Source organism: Sparus aurata, chromosome 19, assembly GCF_900880675.1.
Source record: "Sparus aurata chromosome 19, fSpaAur1.1, whole genome shotgun sequence".
Lineage (NCBI taxonomy): Eukaryota > Metazoa > Chordata > Actinopteri > Spariformes > Sparidae > Sparus > Sparus aurata.
The window spans coordinates 27011013-27026311 of record NC_044205.1 but is presented as its reverse complement, the minus strand read 5'-3'; positions in this window follow the sequence as shown (position 1 = coordinate 27026311).

The following is a 15299-nucleotide window of genomic DNA, read 5'->3' as shown; positions in this document are numbered from 1 at the left end:
CACTGCAGGCTGGTTTAGATTAGTTAGTTTTTTGCAAATATGTAAACAGAAAATATAAATGAGAAAACCATTATCAGACAAAATGTAAAGACATGCACCAGTCAAAGAGAAATGAAGGAGTGGGAGGAAAGCGAGAGAAAAGAAAAAAACAATAAAACAAAACAAAACAAAAACATGATTATTCTATTCCCATTCATCATCCCAGTTATCACACATAATTATAGTAGTCATGATACATACTATGTATGTATGTATGTATGTATGACATGTAACGGCCATAATGATAATGACGACAACAACAACAAAGCAATAATATTATAATTTCATATTAAGATAATAGTCATCATGTGATTCATAATTGTCCTCATCATCATCACCGCCATCCTAATACCAGAAATAATAATAATAGTAATGCTGAAATTAATTAACATGTCTGAAAAGGAGTAGAAGAAGTGTAGAACGTATTAACTCCGACCTCCTTTCACCATCATTAAATACTCACATCACTGTGCTTCCCTGTTCATCATGTGCATCTGGAGAGTAAACGACCAACAAGCAAAATGAAAGAAAAAAGAGAATTTAAGTTTTTTACAGTGCAAAATTTAAACTTGAAGACGATGAGAATGTTTGTTACCAGAGTTATGATGCAGACTTCAGTCAGGTGGCAAAGCTCAGACTGTTCCTATAACAAGAAATATAAAACCCACATGTCCATTTTGTCTGCAAGAAAAATGATTTTGACAATCAAATTGTAAAGAAGTGAAGCAATAAAATAAACCATGTGCAAAGAAGACTAGTGGATTTATGTGGGAAGTGCGTGACCTGTTTCTGTTCACACACACACACACACACACAGTCAGTCTATTAAGCATGAAAATCTTTGACAAATGAAGTTGATGAATAAACAATGAACACCTGGTGATATTTAAACACCTTCCTCACTCACTATATTTTATACCTTCAAGTTTGATTTGCAGAGTGTAAATTATGTCTGTGTTCTCAATAAACCACACTCAAGCAAAGAAAAGGTTTATCAGCCTTTAAACTTTAATTATTATCAAAAAGAAAAGATTGTTTCCTCTTTTTCAATTGCAGAAATCTTCTTAAAAAGGTTTTGCAGGATGAGAACTGACTGCTGCAAGTTATAGGAAGGTATTAAGTTATTGTGTGCATGAAGTAAGAAGCAAAGTAAAGATGTGACATAATAATCTCTTTTCTCCTTTTATTTGACTTCTTTAGTTTAAAATAATCGCTGACTCTGACACGTACATACGAGCAGGGTGTCAGCTGTTTGTCTGTAAATGTTTGACACTTTAAATTGTACAAAAATTGAAATGAGACGATTGAGGAAGCTGTTGATGAACTCAGGTGTGACAGGTTTCAGGGTCAGTTTGCAGACAGACTGATGAACTCCTGACGGTCTGCAGCTCCCTCTGCTGGCAGAAAGTGTGAACAAAGATTCTCTATATTCTGCTCTCTTTCTTTTACCCCATCAGAAACATGTTGTTACTCTGTGTACATTGTGTCCAGTGACCGGGCCAACACTGTCATAGATGCAGTGAGGAGACTTTGAGTGACGGCTGTATAAAATGTAAGAATAGATTTTTTTGTTTCACTTTGAATGTGTGATGTGTTGGTGAGTTTCAGTGTTGGGAGGTGAATCTGTGTCTGATGGGTTTTGATGTACGATATGAAACAACAATGATGATAATAATAATAATAATTATAGTGCCAATAGATAGAGTTAAAACAGGAACACTCTGAATCTGTCTCTCTCTCACTGAGAACCTCGTCCCATTAGATTGTCAGTCAGAAGTTCTGGTCTGTTTGGTCCCTGTCGTGTGTTCTTGGCTGCTCCACGTAGTTCTAGTAAGAAACTTTGTTCATTCTTGAACCCTTTGAAACCTGAAGCTTCTACACACCTTCAGTTTGAACATGTTATTTCACTGGAGCTTGTAGGAGCACATTTCAGTTTGATGATCTCCCGAATAGTCATTTGTTTATTGGTTTATTGTCCAAGTAGCTGACATTGGACATCCCCTCTAGATTCATCTTTATATTTGTATGTAGGTTGGACTGGCCTGTAAGCATTTTACTGCCTGTACACATTTAAGGACAAAGTGCTCTCGAAGCAGGTCAGTTTTTATTGGGAGATGTTCCAGAGGGTGGAAGACATCAACGCAAACACTTTGTTCATAAGACCAGTCTCACTGCAGGTTCAGAATATGAGGTAGACCATATTTTATTAATTCAACTATTTATTTACTTTCTCATTTACTTTTTCATTTTATTGATTAATTCCTACATTTTTTATGTATTCATTTACAGGTATTTTTTTCTAATAATTTCCACAAATGTATTTAATCCTGCATTTCCCAGACAACTTTGTCACTTGGAGTGAACGGAATCATCTGCAGCTCAACGTGACAAAGACAAAGGAGCTCATAGTAGATCTGAGGAGGGCGAAAACACCAGTGACCCCTGTTTCCATCCATGGGGTCCCTGTGGACACTGTTGAGGAGTACAAGTACCTGGGGGTTTAGTTTAATAATAAGCTGGACTGGTGTAGAAAAAACTGAAGGCCAAAGCAGACTCTTTTTCCTCAGGAGGCTGAGGTCCTTTAACATCTGCTGGACGATGCTGAGGATCTTCTACGAGTCTGTTGTGACCAGTGCAATCTTCTTTGCTGTCACATGTTGGGGCAGTGGGCTGAAGGTCGCAGATAACAACAGACTACACAAACTGATCAGAAGGGCCGGTGATGTAGTGGGGGAGGAGCTGGACACTCTAACAACTGTGGCAGAGAGGAGGATGCTGTCCAAGCTTAAGTCCATCTTGGATAATGTCACACACCCTCTCTACGACACACTGGCCCAGCAGTGGAGCACTTTCAGTGGAAGACTCCTCTCACCCAGATGCACCACTGAGCGCCACAGAAAATCATTCCTGCCTGTGGTCATAAACTTTATAACGCCTCCCTGAGAGAGTCAGACACCCCTCCTTCTGTAACCTGACTCAAGCAAAAATACGGACAATCATTCTTCTTTTATGTTTGTTTTTGTTTGCACTTTTGCACATTATTTAAACTGTACATTGATCTTTTACATATTGTTATATATCTATTTATATATATATATATTTATATTTTGTTCTTAATATATGTTGTTTGTATGTCTTGGATGTGTAACAAAAATAATTTCCCCCTGGGATTATTAAAGTATTTCTGATTCTGATTCTGATTTCCTTTTAAATTGTTTATGAAATTCTGCTTTATTAGTTTTTCAGCTTAAATCAGTCGCTACACTTGTAAAGATGCCGTTCATTCATGCAGGCAGGCCACTGCTGATCAAATAGACATGAAGGCTTCAGGAATAAGAGGCAACAACCTTTTGTTTTCTTGTGATAATGATAATAATTTATCTTGTTTTCTCAAGATCTCGAGAGAATTATATGGTTATCTGGTGATACTGAAATAAACAACTCCTTATCTTGAGAAAAGAAATAAAACCAGAGGAAATAATATGTAGTTTTCAGGGCTTCTGTAGGACACTAAATAAAGAGATGAATAAATACAAAGGTATTGTATTTATCCATCTCTTTATTTAGTTTCCTACAGAGGCAAACTGATCTACAAATATCCATTTATGTCACATTTTACATATATAATGCCTACATCTATTTCAAATAATCATTTATTTACTGAGTCATTTACTTTTTGTTTTTCTTTTGATTTTGTCAGTTTCAGTCCTACACACACACACACACACACACACACATACACACACACAGTGCTGATGACACAAAGTAGCTCGCATACTTGACTCTGTTTCTGGTTGAATGCACATGAAACGTATCACCTATCAGACCAGTTGGGCAGCTTCGACCTTGACACCCGCTGAAGTTGTTTTCTTTCCAGTGAGCTACAGAGTCACGGAGGAGATTTAAGAAGAGGATGTCTGTGGTCAGGTGTTCTGTGTACCTGGTGGTCCTGAGCTTTCTGTGGACTTCTAGCAGAGGAGGTGAGTGAGGCGTTCACTGCCCATCTGATCTCCCTCCAGTCTAAACTTTGATCACAGATGTGTTTAAACTTAGTACAGGAGTCATTTTCTTTTGCCAGGAAAAGTAAATAACTCAGATATACCTGTAATAAAAACTGTTGAATCAATCCACCTACAAACACAGAGACACTGCACATTCTCGATTCATTGATTTAGGTTTTTAAAAAATGATAATAACTGACTCCTGAGATTTGTTATTACATGTTGTGGACTTTAGTCAGGTGACAAAGTTCAGTATTTATTGATGGATCCAAAGAGCCAGAGGGCTGACATGTAGGAACATGACTGTTCATACCAGAGTTTGAATTAGTCACATGCTGAAGAATTAATAACAGATGATCTGTTTACAGCAGAATTTACGGCTATAATTTCAGGTATGCAATGGATAGAGGAGGAGGAGGTAAGATGTCATCTGCTCGATTCAACTGCAGCGCTCGAAACCTTGAATTCAAAACAGTACGAAAGGAAAGAAAATATATATGATGATGCTGAGACTACAAAGACTTGGAATTAATGTGCAGTTTTGTTGGGTTCCTAGTCATGTTGGTGTGGAGGGTAATGAGAAGGCAGATGAGGTTGCTTAAAGAGCATTGAAATTAAATGATGATGATATTCTGAGTCGACTTTGTTAAGGGTGAGGCCTAATCATTAAAAAGGAATGCAGGAAGGGATTCATAGCAGAAGAAGTGGGAGGCAGATGAAAAGGGAAGACACTACTTCACCATTCATAAAACAATTAACATGAAAGATTTTAAAAGTGAAGTGAAAACGAGAAAGTGATTATCTCAAGACTAAGACTCGGACATACAGGATTAAAATCAAGTCTTTATTTAATGGCAAAGTGTGTGTCAGATAAATGTGATGTTTGTAAGGTTGCTGAAAATGTTGAACATTTGTTGTTGTTATGAAATGTAACAAATATGATGTAGAGCCCGGTGAATTACGCAGTAGGATATATGAATATATATATATATATATGAGTATAAGAAACACATATCACATATGAATAAAGGAAACACTGCCTATGTTTGTGTAACTGTATCTTCACTCTCAAGCAAATTTTGGAATTGACAATATAATTATATCTGGTGTAATCAATACAAATATGGATTGTCATCTCAGACTATCAGAGGATGTATCATAACAAATGAAAACCATTTGCTTGATACAATAATTCAGACTGTAAACAATGTTGACAGCTCAGTGTTTAGTGTCTTTAAATGCCCTGAAATAATACAAGTCATAAGATGTCAACAGTGCCACCTCCTGGCAGATATCTGGACCTGCGTCCTGTGTTCGTGTCTTGGGTTCGTCTAACTGAGCTGGTTTAATAAGAAAACAATCAACAGGTCATGGAGATGTGATGTTAGTGCACTGAGCAGAAACATACTTCTTTTCTCATCCTCTCCCCACAAACAACAACTCTGGGGGTACGCGCCTCTTAATTGTGCTCTCTGGTGGGAAACCTTTTGAATCACAGTGTTACGATGGTCAGGGATTAGTAGTCCATGGCTGTCAGCCATTGTTGATGGATGATGGCATCATTCATCAGCCAAACCCGACTCTTGAACAAACTCTTTCCTCATTTTTGTGTTTTGAGCTCACAGTCAGTGTAACTGTTTTACCTCTCAGACTGACTGAAGTCCAGAAGATGGCCTCCAGGAGACTTTGTGTGGAGGAAGAGGAGGACAGAGCAGAGTCTCCAGTATCCAGCTGTCTGTCTCTGAGGAGTGACTGGTCCAACAATAAACCTCCTGACTTCAGAAATGAACCTGGACCCTCAGACACACAGTAAGAGGAATTGACTCATTTTCAGCTGCTTCTGCTAACCTTCTTTTTGTCTTTATTAGAATTTCTGCTAAAATGTAGCTGCTAAATGCATTTTGTGACACAAAAAGAAATCGGTCACAATTTTCCTCTGCTCCTAAAAGTCTCCTAAAAGCTGTAATCTAAACTAAGAGAACTGATACAAACTTTTAAACCTCCTAATTATCAGCAGCAGCAGCAGTTTGTGCGATGCCGATAATGACTGATGTCATAGCTTGTAGTCTTTGGTTGGTTTCTCCCTTTGCCATTGCCTCCGGAATTTGGTCGACATCATCGTCGAACTGCTTCCACAGTGAAGACATGTTTGCTGCCGGCCATTTGATCCAACTTCTGTCGGACTTGATGCTTGTGGTGTCGATCTGCAACACTGGGAGGTTCCAGGCACAATAGGGTGACTCCGGGCCTGGCCCCTCCTGCATCTCACCAGGTGTAGCACCTGTGCGTTGTGTTGCTGTCGCTTCTGACAAGAACCTTATCTTCGCTCGTGGATATTGAAGCTGTGTGTGTGCTTGCAGACTTTACCATGTGCATTTACATGTGCATGTACACTGCTTGCTCATAGTCATTTGTGCTTTGCTTGGGTCAGTTTCCGTTATATTCGTTCGACTGGGTTGCTCATCCTCGCCCCCTCTCGGGCAACCCTGGGGGTATCTTTCCATTAAGGTTCATCGTAGCTTAATTTGGGCGTCCTCCTCACAGAGGACACAGATTGGGTTCCCTGCCCTTTCTGTCCCAGTCGCCATCTCTCTGAGATGTCACTGTCTCCCCAGTAGTCACCACACTCTTCATGGTTGTCATCAAGTCTTTCCTGGCTGTTACTGATGAACTCATGTGATATAAATGAAAACATGTTGTTGCAGAGTTCAGTTCAACCGACAGAGAGCAGAGTCTCCAGTATCCAGCTGTCTGCTTATGAGGAGTGACTGGTCCAAAAGTTTAACTCGTGTCTTCAGTAATGGAACTGGACCCTCACGCATACAGTAAGAGACTAATTTTACTTTAAACCGACCTGTTGGAGGATGATGCATTGATGCTGAAGGCAAAATGCTTCAAGACTTATAACAATGATGCATAACTATTAGTGCAGGCACTGTTTTGAACAACATTGGATCTTAATTTACTTCTGTAGCAAAAAAAAGAACTTCCATTTAAGAATTCAAACTTTTATTTTTATTAACGCTAACGCTAACGCTAACCCTAACCCTAGCCCTAGCCCTAACCCTACCCTTTATTAACGTTTATATTTCTCCCTCATGTTAAAGTCCAGTGTTGGGAAGATTACTTTGGAAATGTAATTGGTTACAATTACAAGTTACCCTGTTGAAAATGTAATAGTAGTGTAACTATTTCAATTACTTTCTCAAAGTAATGTAACTAATTACATTTGATTACATTTTGATTACTTTTCTTAATTTAGAATTTTCACATTTTAAGACCTATAGTGTGATAAACCTTTCAGTTCAAAGGTTGAACCATATATTATGAGTCTGACCTTCGGCCTGTACTGAAGGAGGCTCACTTCCTCACTAAATGGAGCGACAACGGGCTGATTTCAGCCAAGAGGAGCAGGTTGTTTTAATGGAGAGAGTATGAGCGATATAAAAAGCCTGATCACAGCCTGAAGCAACAGTGTTGCTGCAAATATGACAAGAGGAGGCTGATTTTAATTTCTGACAGCTCTACATTGAGCTGCTTTTAAATATGAAGCTTTAGAGCAACAACAACTGTTGTTTTAAACTGTGTTTTAGATTGTTTTCATATATTTCACTGATCGCAATTATAAAATGCCAGTGTGTGTTTTATTGAAAGCGAGGCTGGTGTGCATATGAAAATAGGTTACAGTGGGTTTTTTAGGTGCTGTAGCTACAAGCAAATCTCATGTTGTCTCTGTACAAAGACCTTTTTAAATGTGAGAAAACAGAGAAGACCTACTCAAGATTTACTGCGTTTGGGCAACACATAACAGGCGAAACTATTCATTTGTTCATGGCCACATTAAGTTAAATTATCTGTCCTGCTGCGAGCGCACAACTTCTTTCAGTGGTGACTGACTGTATATAAAGTAAACAGGCTACAGCCTAATAAATGACCTCCTGACGCGAGTCGGATCATCAGCTGAGCAGCGTGTCCCCTCAGCTGAACATCTGTAGAGACGCTCAGAGAGAAAGTAAACAGCAGCGGGTCAGCGCGATCTCTCCCTCCGTACAAATGTTCTGATCCAGCTCCACTGGACTTTCAAAGGAAAGGTGACGCCAGCTGTAAATGAGTTTAATAGTGAAACAGCGGCGCTTTTAGAGCCGATTTTATGATTAAACTCTGAACAGAACCTGGTCGGGGACCAGGTTATGAGCTAAGCATAAGTTACCATGGTGATCTAGCCGGGTTAACAGAGAGCCACCTTTGTATACAGGGAAGCCTGGCTTCTGTCTGTATGAAGTGTTTTCTGTGTTTCCAGCACAGGAACATCTTGTGCGCCGCCGACACTGTTGCTGCTGAGTCTGACTGCCGCCGTGCGGTTTGTCGGTTGAGTCGAATGGCACATGACCAGAGAGAGCCAATCACAAGCGTCAGTTTTGGAAGGAGGATATTGATATGAAAAAAACTAAAAACAAACATGAATCCAGAAGGGGCGAAAAACTGTGATTTTTCAAATGTAACTTAAGTTGTAATCACTGAAATTTCCAAAAGCAACTGTAATTTAATTACATATTTTCTCCCAGTAATGTAACGGATTACAATTACGTACATTTTGTAATTAAATTACGTAACGTCGTTACATGTAATTCGTTACTCCCCAACACTGTTAAAGTCATTGTAAATATTTACAAGTCTGTAATAATGAGCTTCAAATGTGTCATCAATGAGCAAATTTTTTTTAATTGCAGTTAAAACTTAAGTTGGTCTTTGACATTTAAGAGTGACAGAGGGAAAATATACAAAAAAAAGAAAACGACCATGACCTGAAACATTACTGTTACATGTTTCTTGTCTGAGAACCAAAGCTAAGCTGCCCAGAGTGACTGTACAACAGTAAAGGATGTGATCAGCTGTGTTTAGTGGAAGGCTTTTATTGTGGAGGAGCTCCATGAGTGAGTTCATTACAAAGTGAATTCAAATAGAAAAGTAACACATTCTTATAAACAAATATTCTATTCTTTGATCATCTGTGACAAATCTTGATATTTTTCATCAACACTCAACAAATCATATTAGTTATTAAAAATGTCTTGACAGGAAGAGGAGTCATGTTTCTGTGGAGGAGCAGCTCTGCAGCTGTGCTTTGTGTCAGGACGTCCTGAAGGATCCAGTCTTTACCAGCTGTGGACACTGGTTCTGCAGGCAGTGCATCGCCTCACACTGGGACCAGTCTGCTTCATCAGGGGACTCCTCCTGTCCCCAGTGTGGAAAAAGATCCAGAACAAGACCAGCCAGTCAGACCAGCAGTGTACAACGTAAGACTCTAAATTTCTACCAATTAAAAATGTCTCCTGCTACATGTTATTCTGTTTTTTGTTTTTTTTTTATACTTTATTTGTAGGTTTTCAGTTTTTATAGACAAACATCAAAGATTACGTAAAAAAAAAAAAAAAAAACATACAAACATGTGACATTAATACAAAAATACAAAAATAAAAGGCTCTACCATACCCTATCCTCTGAAGGAAACAGGCAGGCAACAAAAACAAGACAAAACAAACAAACAAACAAAAACAAAAAACAGTGAAAAAACAACAAAACAAAAAACAACAACAACCCTGCGATTAAAGAGTTCAACAATTAACATAAAAAAACAGCGCCAGCTTTGAGATGAAGGTTTATAGTACAAGAGAGGGATGTGCGTATATTATGCATATACATACACATGGATGCACACATGCACACAGATACATGACAGCACATATACATACCATGTCCATACATCTGCATGCACAAAAACCATGTTATTCTGTTTATTTAAAGACTTACAGTCAGTGCATTCAACCATGTGGACACAAACCCCAAAATCACAAGAATCAAGCAGGTACATCAGCTTCATCAAATAAACTGAATGCCTTCTAGTAAGTGTTCAGGCTGAAGAAGTGCACAGTTCCTGCTCTCCTGATCTCAGTCTGGAGCTTGTTCCACCATCGTGGAGCCAGGACAGCTAACGGTCATGATTCTATTGAGCTGTAGCTGGACCCTCTCGTAGTGAGGGAGTAGGAGTTGACTGGCTGTAGAAAAGTACAGTGGACAGGCTGTTTGACCATAACTTAAATGTAGAATGAGTCTGAGCCATTTGCGGCAATATAGGCAAGTACCAGTGACTTGAATCAGATTCCAGCACCCACTGGTCCCCAGTAGAATGTACTGAAGACTGTATGCTAACTTACAGTATATGTGCATTACCAACACCAGAGAGGCTCCTTTCCAAAGAGGTCTAAAAGATCCAAAACAGTCAAGTAAGTGCAGTAAAAACATTACAAATGTGATCATAAATCAACACAATAACAAATGACAGAGGGTCCATGGGCTTTATATATTCGTATTTTAGTCCTTTTCATTGAAAGTGAAAATAATGTACAGATTGTCGTCGTGTTTTGCTTTGTGTCACACTTTTCTCCCTTTTTTAGTGAATGTTGGTCTGCAGGAGGTGTTAGATGAACATAAGATCAGTCTGAGGAGGAGATGTGAACGTGTGACTGAAGGAACTGAAACAGGATGTGATGAATCAGGAAGCCTGACCCTCCTCAACAGGATCTACACTGAGCTCTACATCACAGAGGGACAGAGTGAAGAGGTTAATACCCAACATGAGGTGAGACAGCTAGAGACAGCTTGCAAGATGGAGACCCTCCATGACACTCCAATCAGGTGCTGTGACATCTTTAAAGCCTCACCTGACCAACAGAGACGCATCAGAGTCATTCTGACTAACGGCGTCGCTGGAGTTGGAAAAACCTTCTCGGTGCAGAAGTTCACTCTGGACTGGGCAGAGGGCTCCGAAAACCAAGATGTCAGTCTGCTGGTTCTGCTGTCGTTCAGGGAGCTGAACCTGATCAGAGATGAGCAGTACAGTCTTCTCAGGCTGCTCCATGTTTTCCATCCAACATTACAGAAGGTGACAGCAGAGAAGCTCGCTGTCTGTAAACTTCTCTTCATCTTTGACGGCCTGGATGAAAGCAGACTTTCACTGGATTTCAACAACCATGAGGTCGTGTCTGATGTCACACAGAAGTCATCAGTCAGCGTGCTGCTAACAAACCTCATCCAGGGGAAGCTGCTTCCCTCGGCTCTCGTCTGGATAACTTCCCGACCTGCAGCAGCCAATCAGATCCCTCCTTCATGTGTGGACAGGGTAACGGAAGTACGAGGCTTCACTGACGTCCAGAAGGAGGAGTACTTCAGGAGGAGGTTCAGTGATGAAGATCTGTCCAGCAGAATCATCTCACACATCAAGACCTCCAGGAGCCTCCACATCATGTGTCTGATCCCAGTCTTTTGCTGGATCACTGCTACAGTTCTGGACCACATGTTGACTACAGACCAGAGAGGAGAGCTGCCCAAGACTCTGACTGACATGTACTCACACTTCCTGCTGGTTCAGACAAAGAGGAAGAGGCAGAAGTACGATGAGGGATGTGAGACGAGTCCACAGGAGCTGACGGAGGCTGACAGGGAAGTTCTTCTGAAGCTGGGGAGGCTGGCGTTTGAACATCTGGAGACAGGAAACATCATGTTCTACCAAGAAGACCTGGAGCGGTGTGGTCTTAATGTCACAGACGCCTCGGTGTACTCAGGAGTTTGTACAGAGATCTTCAGAAGAGAGAGTGTGATCTTCCAGAAAACAGTCTACTGCTTTGTTCATCTGAGCGTTCAGGAGTTTCTGGCTGCAGTCTACATGTTCCACTGTTACACCAACAGGAACACAAAGGTCCTTGAGGCTTTTCTGAAAGACTTCAAACTCAGGGACTTAAAACCAAAATCTGTTTTTGAGAAGATTTCTGATTTCTTTTCTGGCAATTATGCCCGTTACCCATCCCTGGATTACTTCCTGAGGAGAGCAATAGAGAAATCCCTTGAAAGTAAAAAGGGTCACCTGGACCTGTTTGTTCGCTTCCTTCATGGCCTCTCTCTGGAGTCCAACCAGAGACTATTTGGAGGTCTGCTGGGTCAGACAGACAACAGTCCAGAAATCATCCAGAGAGCCATCGACAACCTGAAGAAGAGCACAACGACAAAAGTCTCTGCTGACAGAAGCATCAACATCTTGCACTGTCTGACGGAGATGAACGACCACTCAGTTCATCAGGAGATCCAAGAGTTCCTGAAGTCAGAGAACAGATCAGAGAAGGAACTCTCTGTGTTCCACTGCTCAGCTCTGGCCTACATGCTGCAGATGTCAGAGGAGGTTCTGGATGAGTTTAACCTCAAGAAGTACAGAACATCTCCAGAGGGACGATGGAGACTGATTCCAGCTGTGAGGAACTGCAGGAAGGCTGTGTGAGTCCAGATAAGCTTAAAATGGAAATTGTTAACAAAAAATGTTGAGCTGACATCATCAGTATTAAAGATCCACAAGTTACACACATGCACAATCTAAAAGTTCAGCTCCACAAAAGTGAAATAACTGAAACTTGCTTTTTGAAAAATTTGTATTTGTTTGTGTTTTTCACTATAAATATCTAAAGGCAAAAAAAACATCTTCTATCATCTTCTCACTCTTCAGATGATGGAAGATTGAAAAATGTTTTTACAGTCATTTGATGACAACAGTCTCATTTTTACAGTGGATAGAGTTTCTACACTTTGTTTCTATAATGTGTCTGTTTTTTGTTCATATTATATACAGACAAACAAACGTAATATCTGTGATCTGCTGGATCTGTGAGGGTTGAGGTTTTTAGTCAGACCCAAAATGCAGAGACTTGAGATAGAAATGAATTCAAAGGTGATTTATTGAGGTAAACAAGTTGGTGGTGGGAGCAATGAGGACAGACAGGCAGGATCGAGCAATGGAGAGAGTCCGGGCAGATGGATGAAGCTGAGCTGAGAGATGGTCATATTTGCACACGTGTCTAACCAAAGAAAAAACACTGGAGCACAAAACATGTAGTCAACAAAACACTAGATGACACTGAGATAATGTACTGAGGTTTAACGAGAGCACAGGTATAATCACAGAACGTGACGGAACAATCTGCCACAGGAATGGTGAAGAGACCAGGGTATTACAATTTATTATTACAATTATTACAATCAATTCATTTTCATATGTGTTTCTATATTATAAATTAGTTTGATTCATAAACAATGCGGACACTCTCTCTGTCTCTCTCTCTGGTAGTATGTGAATGGACTGGTCTGTAAACTGGTATACACCAGAGCTATCACACATTCAGCTCCTGGGACAACATCAGGGTTCATCCTGCCAGTAAAGGAGAACTCAGCAGGTTTAGTTCATCCATCCATCCATCCATTGTCAACCGCTTATCCAGTGTCGGGTCGCGGGGGCAGTAGCTTTAGTAGTGAGCCCCAGACTTTCCTTTCTTTGGCCACACCGGCTAACTCTGACAAGGGAATCCCCAGGCGCTCCCAGGTCAGAGAAGAGATATAATCCCTCCACCTGTTCCTGGGTCTACCCCTAGGTCTCCTCCTAGTTGGACATGCCAGGAACACCTCCGTAGGAAGGCGCCCTGGTGGCATCCTCATCAGATGCCCGAACCACCCATTTCGGCTGCTTGTACCCGCAATCTTGTTCTTTCAGTCATGACCCATCGCTCATGACCGTATGTGAGGGTTGGGACAAAGATTGACCGGTAGATCAAGAGCTTTCCCTTCCAGCTCAGCTCCCTTTTCGTAACAACCATGTGGTGAAGCGCATGCAGCACCGCACCCCATCATCCCCTCACTCGTGAACAAAACCCTGAGGTACTTGAACTCCTTTACTTGGGGCAAGGACTCATTCCCCACCTGTAGTAGGCAATTCACTGGTTTCCTACTGAGAACCATGGCCTCAGATTAAGAGGTGCTGATCCTCATCCCTGCCGCTTCACACTCAGCTGCAAACCGATCCAGTGAGCGTTGTAGATCTACAGCCGATGGTGCCATCTAGACCACATCATCTGCAAAAAGCAGTTATTTGATCTTCAGGTCACCGACCTGTAACCCCTCCACACCACGACTGCACCTCGAAATCCTGTCCATGTATATCAAAAACAGGATTGGGGACAAGGCACAGCCCTGGCAGAGGCCAACATCCACTTGGAACAAGTCTGACTTACCTCCGAGTACATGCATGCAGCTCGCTTTTAGAATATAGGGAGTGGATGGCCCTGAGAAGGAACCCCATCAACCCATACTCCTTCAGCACCTCCCACAGAACATCCTGGTCACGCGGTCGTACGCCTTCTCCAGATCCACAAAACACATGTGGACCTGGAGATTGTACTCCCAAGCCCCCCTCCAGGACCAGAGTAGAGAGCTGGTCCGTTGTTCCACAACCAGGACGGAATCCGCATTGTTCCTCTTCAATCTGAGGTTCGATTCAATCTCATCGATCCCTGGGGCTTTGCCACTGTGGAGTTGTTTGACTACCACAGTGACTTCACCCAGGGAAATCGGCGATGATACCCCATCATCCTCCAGCTCTGTCTCCATGACAGAAGGTGGCTGAGTGGGATTCAGGAGGTCACCAAAGTACTCCTTCCACCGCCCTATGATCTGCTCAGTTTAAGTCAACAGGGTCCCATCCTTGATGTACACAGCTTGGATGGTTCCCCGTTTCCCCAACGGTACCCATTGATAGGTTAAGTTCAGTGGAGAGATTTTATCATCACCAAACTACAAGAAGAAATTATATTGTTAAACAGCTCAACTCCACCTGAGTAAAACTATTAACTATGAAATTATGATAATACAATCTTTGATGAAGAGCAGAGTGATATTAAAAGATGCAAAGACTTCATACAAGCACATGACTGAGGCAAATACATACAAGTGCTGTTACAACCTCCAGTGATTGTAGCACTCAGTGGACATCATGTTCAAATAAAGTCTAAAGGACACAAATCACATCACCTTGTTTGGGAGACACTTTGATCTGAAGCTGCCACTGATCATTAGTTTGCTCAAGAGCATTTTGACATGTGGACGGGAGGAGGTCAAGTTTCAAACCACAAACCTTGTGATCAATGACTGACCAGCTCAGGCTGAACAACTGATCCGCTGAGCTACAGCCAAATATGTTCATGTCTGTTTTGTAGATAAAGTGTCAGATTTTGTTTGACCTTCAGTTTTATTTTTTCTGTCATCACAGACTCTCTGATTGTGGACTCTCAGTGACTGATTGTGGGGTTGTGGCCTCAGCTTTGAAGTCCAACCCCTCCCATCTGAGAGAGCTGGACCTGAGTGACAGCTGGCTGAATGATTCAGGAG